We start from the raw sequence: 13716 nt of genomic DNA, 5'->3' as shown, positions 1-13716 counted from the left end.
ATGCATTTTATTAGTTCAGCACAGCAGGCGGGTGAACTATGGCTACCTTAAGGCTGTCCTTTCAAAGTGAGGGGAAAAACCTTTCCTGTTTTTTTTTTTCTCTTAAAGGTATGGAGAACGTTCATGTAATTTGTAATATATACCTTCTAGAATCCAGTTCCTGCTACTTATTGACATGAAGTGTGTTGTTAGCGGAGGCAAAGTGTAGCATCTTTGCTAAGGTCAGTGATTCATGTACATACGGCAGAAATGTTTTATGCTATGATTAGATTACGGCTAGCTTCATCCTCTAAACTGAATTAGCTGTGCTCTGCTTCACCTATTGAGGGTTGCTGAGTCAGAAGCAAACACAAGTGAGTAAGCAGATGCCAGAGTCATATAATGGAACTGCACGATTGGGTCAAAATTATAACATGGAAATGCACAGGTTTGCACATAACAAACCATCAATTTATGAAGATTCGATGCCATTTTTAAGACTATAGAAATGGTTTAGGGTGTAGTTTTGATTCTTCTTTTGACCAAGCATGTCTATACCTGGAGAAAACTATGAGAACATGCACCTCCTCAGGACCTTACCAGAGACAAGTCATTGTAAAAATAAAAATAAAAACACCATCAGAATACACCTTTTGGCAAATATTTAAACGTCAATAGAGAAATATGCTTTAATGGCATCAGAATATATGTGGCAATCAGTGCCATTCCCCCTTGCACATCATATGGTCTCAAATCTCATTGATATGGACTGATTTTAATGTGATTTCAAATGATTTATCTGGACAGCTGCAGCTAAAATAGCGTGAATTAAAACCGTTGATTTAGCCAAATAACCTTGGAAGGGTTATTAGCTCACCTGTCATGAGTGAAGCCAGTCAGAGACAGAAACTCGCCCAGTGCATTGTGTCTAAAATAGACTCTCCTCACAGATGCTTTGGAGTGAATTTAGAATTTAATTAAATGCAAACAGGAGTTTTAGGGATCAAATGAGAGACATCACTCTTTATTGAATCACCTGATGGCATGTTTTCATTGAGGTTAAAAAGCAATAATGTGCATCTTATATCTTCTGTGGACATGATAAAATGTGTGTTAGCAAGATACCAGACTGCAGCAATGAAGAACGCTTAGAGGAAGAATTAGTCGCTTGATTTCAGTGTAAGTATGCAAGGTTTGTGATGGTCATTCAAAATATTTTGATTAATTTTCTTTGTAGCCAACAACATTTTGGACTTAAGTATTGAACTGTACTGAAGAAAGAAAATGCTTGGATGTTATTTATTTTATTTTTTAGTCTAAGCTGACAGTTCTTGGTCAAAGTAAGTCGTAAAGTGGACAAGACAATTCAAATAGCATAAACTATAAACCCATTTTTATGCCTTTTTACCATTTCATTTTCATGCATGTGTCCCTTTTTACTAAGGAACTCTTCCTTCTCTCTCTGTTTTTCTTAGCTGTTGGGCAATTGGGTAGTGGAACGGAATAGCCTAATTTAGAGGCAGCTGACAGTGACTGTGCCTGAATTTACTGTGTGTGTGCTGGTGTGTGGTTTTGAAACTGCATATAGATACACACTGTTCCCTTCAGAATAGTTCATCCTTTCTGAGATGCAGGAAGGTGCCAGTCCTGAAAGTACTGCTATAGTGAGCTTAATGATGACTGACCTGGACACTAGAAGTGCAAGTCATTTCACACAAAATGGCTTTATTAGCAGGCTAAACAATCACAGTAAAGGAAAAGTGCTCCCCCTATTGGGAAGGGTTAATAACTACTATAAAGCACTGGCAATTATTGAGTTGATGTTATTATGTAACATAATGGTGGCCATTTTGTTCCCATTTAGAGGGGAAAATGGCAGTGGCAAGAAAAATCTACTAGTGGTTAAAGTAGTAAAATAATGGTTAACAATTTAAAATAATACATGCATTCACTGGCTATTTGATACACCTGGGAAACTGCTCATTAACGCAATCAAAATCAGCCAATCACATGGCAGCGACACAAATTAATTTAGGCATATAAGAAATTACTTCACGAACGCTAAAAATGTATGTTCTATGAATTCTGCCGAGTTGTCATTATCATGTGACCTACCATTGTCAGTTTTTTGCTTCACAAATCCTCTCCCGTGGCCTCCATCATATGCACACTTCAGAATCTCTCCAAAAGTAGTAGTTATCTGGGCACATTTTGCCTACTCTTCGATGCAGGGGTGAGGAACGTTGATCCTGGAGGGTGACTCTCTTTACTCTCTTGGGAGTGTAGCTCCAACCCTGAAAAAAACATTCACCTGCCTGTAACTTTAGTAATCCTGAAGACTTTGATTAGCTTCAGGTGTGTTTGATTAGGGTCTAAAACGGCAAGAGAGTGCTCCTACAGGATCAATGTTCCCCACCCCTGCTTTAATAAGTTCTGTGAATTGTGATATATATGTATATGTATATATGTATAGTAGTTTTTTGCCTACTACGTAGAGAAGTATGTGATTTCAGATACAGCCATAGTGAAGAACAGGTGCCACTTCTGTCAGCTACGACAAGGTAACTGAGGCTACAATTTGAATAGGCTCATGTTTCCGCCGGTATGACAGTTGGACGCTCTAGTCTAAAGGCTTCAACTAACGCTGCAAGAACAGAGAAAAAAGTTCTCCCTCCCAGGGCTGCGAGAACAAAATGACGTCATTTTGTTCTCGCAGCCCTGGTTTGGGAGTTCTCGCAGCTTGTTCTCGAAACATTGTCTGAGCAGAGCGTTTTTCTTGCAGGTGTCCGAGAACTATGGTCATTTAAAGTGGCCGGGGTTAATGCGGAGAAACAGATGTTCGGCACCTGCTTTTCTTGTGAAGTATGGAATGTACCGGCCAGAATAAACTTTGTTCTTGTTCTTGCCACCTTGAGAAAACGAACAAATTTCTTTGTTCTTGCGGAGTATGTTCCAACGCTAAAAGGAGGCCAAAGGCTGCAACCTCTAGCGTCAGTCGCTAGAGCCTGTCTTGAGGACAGAAGAGTGAGGTTTTACTTGCACAGTGACTTGGGAGGATCATTTCAATTAATTTTCCTAACCGACAACCGATGCTTATTAATCGATTATTAACCGGTGACTGATATGATTATTATATTGAATTGGCATTAAATAAAACTACAATTGAAGAGTGTCTGTGACCCCTTAAAAATACTTTTTTCACAGGTTTATTATACTGTGCAAACAGCAGAACATACAGAACCTCGATTTAACCATTATCACATTTGCACCTGCAGTGTTTCTGATTAGAGAAAAACCGAATACAATCATTTCAATAAAAAGCATAAAATAAATAGGCCTACACTAAATATTTTTTACTTAAATAATTACTAAATTGAGATGACAAAACGAAAATAGCAGGCCTACCTCAATCCACACCTTGACTGGTTTTTAATTGTTAAAAAGTAACGTGTCAAAGTGATGTGAGTTAGTCTGGAGCTCAGCCTGTTGACAGTTAGACCCGCGACAGAAAGCCTTGTTTAATTTCGTCTGTCTCCGCAGTGTGAGGCTCCGCGGATCCGCTGACTGTGCGCGCGCATTGTCTATTTGGGGAAGTGTTAATACTCTACGCACTCAAGATTGTGCTGTTCTTTGAAACGACAGAGGGCGAATAATTGTTCTATAAACCAAGTGTGGCGAGAAGAACATGCGTGACAATGTTTCGTTTAGTAAACGTGACTAAAACCACAAAAGCATTAAACAAGGCTTCATAGGGCACGGATGCCCGGGGAATACAGAGATAACGCCTCGCTAGAGCGGCCAGCCTCGGGAAGCGCCTTTCATTTTCTTTCCTCACCAGTCAGAAGCTTGTACTACTACTGTATTTTAATACCACATAGCATATCTTGCAAGTAACTTCCTCGAGATTTCGACATTTCGACCATGCCATTTCGACAGACCCTTTCTGTCGAAAGGGTCCCAACAGTAGGCTTCTTCTTTCCCGTTGCTTCATTTTGCGAAATATGTCCGTGTCGGCACGTGTGGTTGCATGTGTCAATGCGCCCCGTGAGCTAACCAATACAGGGTTTTATTTAACCATGCAGCAAACAAACAAAGCATAAAAATCAAAATCAAAATTTGATCGTTTACCTGATTGTATTAATCGGTCAAAATTCTTACTATCGGTTAACGGTTAAACAGTCAATGTGAGCCTCCCTAACAGTGACTAACTGGCCTCTGTTACACTCACTCACCAAAACCTCAATCCCACCCGGGTCACGGCACCAGCGTACTCGACAGCCTTCTCTGCATCACTCCGACACCCTGACGACTCACTCTCGGCTAGTTCTCATCCCAGAAGGTGTACTCTGGGTTCAGGCCACGTTCCGAGCATGCCGTTACTCGATCTAGTTATTTGTAAGTGTATAACTCGTGAAAACTGTGACATTCAGATGGTAGGGTCAGAATTTGGAGTAAACAATGTTGATGGTACATCTAAGGTCTTCTGATGGCTCCTTCCAGCAGGATAATGTGTCATGTCACAAAGCTCAAACTGATTTCTGACTTCCCTTATGACTTCACTAAACTCAAATGGCCTCCACAGTCTCCAGATCTCAATCCTTTTGAGCAGCTTTGAGAAGTGGTGGATCAGGAGATTCACAGCATCAGACAACAAATCTACTGCAACTGTGAGGAGCTTTCATGTCAATATGAACCAAAATCTCTGCGGAATGTTTCCAGCATCTTGTTGAATTTATGCCACAAAGAATAAATGCAGTAAGGCAGTTCTGAAGACAAAAGAGTCACACGCGGCACTATATTCAAATACAACAGTTTGTATCATGCTAGAAAGGTTTGTTTGGCAAAAAATGACCAACACTATTATACAGTTATTATACAGCTACTAAATAATGATTTTAGGGTTTGAATTATTTCTCAAAGATTAGAATAAAGTTAAGAAAAATATTAAATTACAACATGGACTATAAGTTACTATATTGAATATAAAGGTCTACGCTAAGTAAAACTAGTTAACGTATTCCTTTAAAAATAAAACGTTAAGCTTGATATACAAGCATTTTTTCTTTAGAGGATATTATCTTTCTAAAATGTTTCATCAGCATGTTTCTTTAGAATAAAAAATGTGTACCAAATGACTATGTGCATTTTAATATTGTAGTTCCTGTGCTATAACTGCTATTTGGGAAACACACACACGAATAATTATAGACAGTGCATTTAAAAGCAAAAATTTATCTATCATCTGATTAGATATTAGCACATATTTTAACCTTTTGAAACATTAGAATTTTAATGTGTTATGTTATTTAGCTCCAATCTCATATTGGGATTCATGCGTGAAACAAAAGCAGAACAAAGTTCAGCAAGGTTGTATAAATGATTTCCCCCGAAATCTGTAAACCTTTGCTCGATTCATAACAAATCTATAAATGAACACATTTTTATGCATATGAACTTTGTCTCTTGGAATCTAAATTGTCCACACAAGACAGATATTGAGTTTGCACCCATCTCAGCTTTATGAAGTGGAATCGATTGAGATGAATTTCACGAGTCTCGTGTGGTCGCAAGGGAGAACATAAAAGGCTTAGTTCTTAAAAAAAAAAAAAAAACTCTCCCTCTTTTTGATAGTGTTAAAATCTAGTCTTTGATGAGCTTAAGTTAAATAGCCCATCTTAGAAACTCTGTTTAGATTAAGCAGCTATGAATTTAGAAGACAAATCTTATTTTATATCATAAAATTAGCCAAAGGTGAATTCTTTATCATTGAATGAAGCTCAACTCAAGATTCGGGTGAAAATAATATCCTTTTCATGGTTACAGGACCAGACGATCAGTTACAGTACATATCGGTAAAGCAGTGAAATATAGTTTCCTCAAGTGGTTTTTGTGGCCTTAGAAATTGGGTAGGTGAGTAGCCTGCTCAGAAAAGCCACGAATCAATAATTTCATTGAAATTGTTTTGAAGCTTTTCAGCATGCCTATTCATTCAGGTAAATTGAGTATTGGATACCGCACTTTAAAATCTGTCAACATGTTCTTCTCCATTTTTCACACATATTTACAGATTGAATTAGAAATGAAAGTGATGGTTGTCTGTGGAAAACTACATTACCAATGATGTGTGTGTGTGTATTTCGCAATAAACTTGATTTTCAAAAACTCTTTAGCTTCAAATAAAACCGTGTAATGTTTTGATTCACTGACTTGTTTCATTGCTTACAGTGTGACTGCACTCTAAAAAATGCTGAGGTAAAAACAGCCCAAGTTGGGTTGAAAATGGACAAACTCAGAAATTGGGTTGTTTGAATGGGTCCATTCACTGGATTAAAAAAAAAAGCCCATTTGTCCATTTTCAACCCAATGTGGGGTGTTTTAACCCAGCATTTTTATAGTGTGTTTAACAAATACTTTTTAAAAATCTTTATGGGAAAAATGAATGGGAAAAAATACTTCCAGAACCAGCACTGCAGTTGAGTTTTAATGCTAACATTTAATACTTTAACAAATCAGAAACAGAATAAAATCTGATGCTAGCTATTTTCCTTTCACATTTAATATACTGGGTCTGGTCCAGGACAGCCTCGAGCGATGGAAGTGATTTAATATTGGGAGTGAACTATGCAAAATTCTCATCAAAAGCCCCTTCAAGGTGTGTGTTCAACTGTGACAGAAGCAAATAATCAATCCTGACTTCCTTATCAACAAAATGATTAGATGCTCAGAGCATAGATGTGTTTGTTTAACACCTATTAGAAAAAATACTGAAAAACGTCCAAAAGATGAACTCAAAAAGGAAAAATTAAATGTTTCATAAATGTCCCTGTTTAGTAAACAGCGTTGGGGAAAGTTACTTTAATGTAATCGTTACATTAAGTAATGTGCTATATTAAGTTTACTCCTAAAAATTAACTAATTAATGTGTTATGTTACTTTTTTCGTTACCCGTTTTTCGTACTCTGTCTAGGCTTAACTCTTAATTCTTTCCACGCCATTTACGTACATTTTCGTAATTTGTGAGACAATGTTCGCCTGCCATAGACAGAAATTTCCATCTTTCTGTGTTTGCAATGCTATATGGTATTACACATCTTCCAAAAGTGTACAGAATCTACTGATCAAAACACAGGCGAACATGAAGCAGAAACAAGCGATAGCATGACATTATACAGCATATAGATCAAAACTGCCTAATGTTGTTGAATGAAATGTCGACCCAGAACAAGTTATAGGACTGTGAAGCTATGGATGTGTTGATGCACGCAATCTACTGCATATGTGTTTAATCATCGCTCTGAATCCGATCGATCGGATGTAGTCTTTGTAGTCTTTGACAAGAACCTGATTTCCTCAGCTTTTGCTCGAAATGAAGGTTTTTTTTAATGAAACACCCCTTAAAATAAAACTTTTTTGTTTTGTTTAAAAGCAGAGGCACAGCGATAAACAATTTAGCCATCATATTCACATTTCTTTTAACATGAGAAAAGAAGAGGGGTCAGTCAATAAACGGTAAAAACTTTGTTACTTATATGTAAATGTACCAAAAGAATTAACAGTATGAAAGTAATGCGTTACTTTACTAGTTACTTAAAAAGTAATCTAATTTGTAATGCATTATCTCAACATAACATGTTAATAAAGGTGTAGTTTACGTATCAATCTCAACAAGTTTAATATTTGTTTGTTTCCTTATGTTATTAGCATCACATTTTTCACAGCATTACAGACAACTCGACGGCTTAGTAACTTAAGCTCTGTGCTTTAATAAGACCTCTCCTCAGATGAATGAGAAAGCGGTAAATGCTGTAATTACATTTAGAGTGACTGTTCGCTGCTTTCTGAACACTCTCTGGACACTCACTTTCTGGACACTCCGTTCTCTGCATTAACATTTCCCAGACGCATTTAGATAAACAATCCTTTCATTTCAATCTGTGTTTTACTTAAATGAACATTACCCTTATGGATGTTTGGTGTTTAGTTATTAATTTAATGAAATCTACCGTTATCCCATTTAATTCCATCTAATCAATAACAGTGAGCCCTCAGCGTTGAGGGTGCTTAATGTTTTGTCATCAGCTTGAAAAAGAAAACCTGAGATAAGCTACACAAGAACACACTGTTCATTATTAATGTGAGGCATCAGACTAAACATGTGTCTACTTGACCTAAGAGTGTTTGGACACATCTAGGATTTACTTTTAATGTTTAATAGGCTACTTTTATTTTATTTATTTAGCTTGAAAACTGTGGCTGCTACATTAGGACCATTAAGGTCTCTTATGCTCAACAAGGCTGCAATAATTTGATTAAAACTACTAATATTGTGAAATATTAATATAATTTAAAATACTTTTTCTATTTCAATATATTTTAATTTTCAGCATCATTACTCCAGTCGTCGGTGTCAGATCCTTCCGAAATCATTCTAATATCCTGATTTGCTGTTCAAGAAAAAAAAAATCATTTATTTATTATTATTAATTATTATCAGTGTTGAAAAATGGTAATATTTTTGTAGAAACTGCAAAACTTTTCCCCCCCAGTATTCTTTGATAAACCGTGAAACAATGTATTGACTGTTACTTTATATGCAAAAGTATTAATTTCTTTAAAAAAAAACAAAAAAAAAACTGACCCCAAACCACCAAATTTTTATTTTTTATTTTTATTTCAATCGTCTTCAAATTATATGATCTAATACGATAATATTTCTGTGTGACATCCAAAGCTCTGTTCTAAAACACACTGAGAACTTACATGTATATTTCATTTAATACAGAGAAAAATAATCCAGTGTTACATTTTATTATTTCACCCAATAGGCAATTTGCATGTACTTTGTATTGTTTCTGCTTATTAAGCATCCAATTTGATTAGCAACATGTTCTGAGGCAGACTCCCATATTTAAAATATTAAATGACAATCTTTTTTGAGTGTGTGAAATTGTCTATAAGCAAGAGACAGTGAGTTTTGAAATGGCACTAATATCTCTTGTTCTCCATAAAAGCAGCGTACAGTAGGAACACTTACCACTGTAAGTTCCCATCTTTGCCGTTGGCCCTCAAAAGATTTAGTAAGACACAGTCACCTAGACCTGCAAGCCAAGCATCGCACCAATTTCAGCACGGCTAGCGAGTGTACAAAGCGTTATATTCTGTAAATTACGTTTATGGTCCGAGGCAACCCCACATAGTTACTTTCTGTCTGACCTGGTAATGATATTTATGCCCTAGTTGAAATTGCTTTTCATCTCTCCTTTGGTGGGACTCGACAATGAGCCATCCAGCCGGGATCCCGCACGTGTAGCCTACACAGGGCTGAGAAAAGGCCCGGAGCCGCGGTCGGCCAGCATGCTGGGGTGATATTACAGAATTGATTTATATGTTCAGAAACGTTGCACTCCCCCTAATAGAGGTTCACGACAGCATGATGGACGGTTCTCTGAATAGACTGCATTGGTGCATTTCTCCCCGTTAAAAGCGCAAAATTTATAGTTGCTCTGTCGTGATAAATTAAATGCACACACAAATTCCACATCCAAGGCTTTTCACTCTAATCAACAGTGTTGTAACACTGCCAGATATGCCATAGCGCCGTGAAGCCCTCTCTTCATTTATTGAAGGAATAATGAACACTTTCATGCTTTCCATCCCGCGACGTGATGGTTTATTTGCAGCTGTTAACAGATAAAGTACTTCAACACATAGAAGAGATCCTGACTGCTCTTTGCAGTGAGAGCAATATGACATTTGAATATGAATGAAATGCCTTAATATCTGTTTTTTTTTTTTTTTTTTTTTTTTTTTTTGGCTGTGTGACACTTGATTCGATTGCTATAGCCCAAACCCAAGTTCAACTCCACGTCCTCCTCCCCGCTGGCCTCTATTCACCTCGTCATTTTGGTCAGAACCACTTCTAGTTTACTACTGTAACCATGATGAGAAGATTATATGGCAAGGTTTTGATAAAATTCAGGTCTCCAATTGAACATTTTCAAGTGACTGATCACATCTAAATTTTTTAGTTGGCCGAACTGAATTTCTGTAAGTTAAATTGTATCAATTCACAAAATTTCAATTCGGCCAACTGAAATTTTATAATGTGATCAGTCACTTGAAAATCTTAAATTGGAGAATTTTTATTTTTTATTTTTTTTACAGACATTTCCAGATAAATTTTGATTCTGATTCAATTTGATTCTATTCTGATTAATGAAATATAAAACAGGACCCAAACTAAGCGGTTGCTATTCGTTTTAAAATGTAAATATCAACCAAAACCTAAGTTTAAGTTTTAAATCATCTTTCTTGCATAAATAAAAAAGTAAATTTCCAAACCAAATGTAGTAGCTATTATGCATGCAATTTTGGATACAATGTACAACGCTGGTTGTGTTATATGGATTTGATTCACTAAAAAGAACTGGTTTGTAAAAGGCATTTGTTTGTGAATCATACACTGAAAAAAATAAAAATGGAAAATGTACTGGTAATTTTTTGCCAGTACATTATCCAGTCATTTTACGGAAATTTCAGTTAACCCTTAAAACACAAACTAATGCAATATGTAATTCAAAATACACCTGTAAAAAAACAATACGGAAAATTCCTTCATATTTATACCGAACATTGTGCCCTATTTTTATGCACTTTTTTTTTTTTTTTTTTTTTTTTTTTTTACAATGTACTACACTGATTGGGCCATTAAAAAAAACTTGTTGTCACAGTGATTTTGCCAAGTAAAATCTTTTGTTGATTCTGGAACATTCCTATCTAAAACCTATCCCTATATATATCCCTACCCTTAAACCTAACCCCTACCTATAACTTATCCCTAAAACAAGAGGGATGGAAGCATGGTGTACAAGCACATTAACATGACATTAACTGTTAATCTATCCTTCAAATCTGATTGCTTGATTGGAATACTTCAATGCAATCCTGGGACACCTACTTGGTGAAATCACATTAACTGGCTCATAAGAGTAATGCATTTGTGAATCATACTACACTGATTGCACCGTATGGTTTTGATTCACTAAAAATGTATTTGTTTATAAGAGTCATTTACTACACTGACTGTGCCCATAGACTGTAAAGAAATATGGACGTAGTGTCCGAGAACGTCACCCATAGATTTCTGAAGAGAGTCTTTTAAGCGCAAAGTGGGCCGTTGCCATCTTGGCAGAACGTCACTCCCGAAAACTGAAACTGGGCAAAGAGGCGTGACGTGGTGGACCTGAGGTGATGTGATGATTAACAGACAGCAGACAAACCTGTCACTCAAAGTGGCCACGCCCTTAATTATGCATAACTTTAAGGCTTTATTATAAACTAATGAACGACCAGTGGAATGAATTGTAGTTTAAAGGGTTAGTTCACCCAAAAATTAACATTTTCTCATTAATTACTTACCCTAATGTCATTCGACACCTGTAAGACAGACTTCAGAACACAAATGAAGATATAATTGTTGAAATCCGATGGCTCAGAAAGGCCTTCATTGACACCAATGTCATTTCCTCTCTCAAGACCCATAAAGGCACTAAAGACGTCGTTACAAAGCCCATCTCACTACAGTGGCTCTACAATCATTTTATGAAGCGACGAGAATAGTTTTTTGGTCAAAAAAATAAATAACGATTTATATAGTGATGGGCCGATTTCAAAACTATGTTTCGAAACAGTTATGAATCAGCCGTATTGATTCACGATTCAGATCGCGTGTCAAACTACCAGACCGCTGAAATCACGTGACATTGGTGATCCGAATCATGAATCGAGACACTGATTCATAACTGTTCAAAACATTGTTTTGAAATCGGCTATATATATATATATATATATATATATATATATATATATATATATATATATATATATATATATATACACATGCCATTTTTATCTCATCCGATTCAATTAAGACTGCAAACTTGTGTAAAACCCACCATTTCCATTTATATTGATGTAGGCGACATCTTTTTATATATTAGATTTTTTTTTTCATATGAGGATAAACGTCACATTTGGGAATTAAGGTTTGGTATCCTCACTGTCATAATCCATGATTCCAAGTGTCTGATCCAATCAGCTGTAGCGATTCGCTGCAGTCCCATTCATGTGATTGGAGGAGTCCTTAGCATATCAGAGACTGATTGACCCTCGTAAGTTCTCAGCAAAACCATCAAAAACTCATTCACCTGCTAAATGGCATAAATCTGCTCTAATCACGTAAAGTTATGGAGAGGCTTTTTTTGATGATTTTTCAAGTGCCAGGACTTGATTCAGCCATCAAGGACTAATGTGTGGAGCCCTGACTCTGCATGTATAAAGCAGACAGACAGAGCTGAAGCACAAATTTGGACTTTGTGGGAAAAACCAAATTACTTTAATTAAAAAAACCCTACTAGCACGTACCAACTGTTTGCGTTATGTGCCGCTAAATCTAATGAGCTTTTTCCACTGCTGCCAGGCACTTGACTGAGATGCTCTCACACTTGAAGCTATTTTCACAGCATCACTTTAATGCCACATACATAAATTGTGTTCAACAAAATAGGAGGCTCATACTGCTTAATATTTCTGTGACATGACATTGGACGGTGTTGTGCCCTTAACATGCAGATATCAGAGGATTAGATTTGCTTCCACACAGGACTACATTTCAAGCTTGTAGTGGACAGTTATGTGAGTAGCATTTAAATGAACATGTAGTTGAGAGAGAAAACATTGCTGTTTTGCTATTTATTAAAGTGCCCCGATTATTACAGTGCCCCTGCGATTTTAAAGAGTCCTAGTTTCGTTTTGGAGGTCTCCTGCAATACATCAAAGGTCAAAAACACTTTCGTTTTCTCATCATAATATATATTCTGCACATAAGCTCAGTCTGAAATGGTTAGTTCGAAGATTTAGTCGCTCTTAACCCTTCCTTTCAATAAGCCTACTTTGCTCTGATTGGTCAGATGATCCAGTCTGTCGTGATTTGGTCTACAGCTTAAATTTCATCTCCGGAGGCTTCCTCAGCGCTTGACACACAGTGACATGAACGATGACGTGGGTTTTACTGTATCAATTCCAGTGAGAGTCCTCATCCTTTTGAAATGCATGCGATGTGGATTCGCAGAGCTGAAAACATGTCGACAACACAAACCAAACTCTTCCAGTCTCAGCTACAACTGCAGTGTTTAAGGGCAGGCAAAGCAAATGTTGTTCAAGCCAGCCAATGTAGACCAAATTAAATGCATGTATGTTAAATCAGTAGCCAACTGAATTTGCCATTACTGCAAATAAGTCATTCTGATGCATGCAATGACTATCCATTATGACATGTAGGCAGTTTTTATCTTTATGTACATAATAATAACCTTTTACATTATAATCCTTTCATTTTTAACATTTGGCATGTTTTTGTGCTGCTGCACATCCCTGTGTGTGTAATAAGCAGAGTATATGTGCATTGTGTACCCGCTTATAAGTGCATATCTAACTTTTAAAGGGGTGGTTGCATGCGATTTCCCTTTTTTAACTTTAGTCATTGTGTAATGTTGCTGCTTGAGCATAAACAGTATCTGCAAAGTTACAGCGCTGAAAGTTCAATGCAAACGAAGATATTGGGCCTCATTCATGAAACGTTCGTAAATAAGCAAATTTGGAGTAATTTGCGCGTAAAATGGACCTTCACGAAAACTCTCCTCCAGATTCACAAACGCTTCGTATACCACGGATTTGTTA

This window comes from Pseudorasbora parva, chromosome 20, assembly GCF_024679245.1.
Source record: "Pseudorasbora parva isolate DD20220531a chromosome 20, ASM2467924v1, whole genome shotgun sequence".
NCBI lineage: Eukaryota > Metazoa > Chordata > Actinopteri > Cypriniformes > Gobionidae > Pseudorasbora > Pseudorasbora parva.
This window is presented reverse-complemented; position numbering follows the sequence as displayed.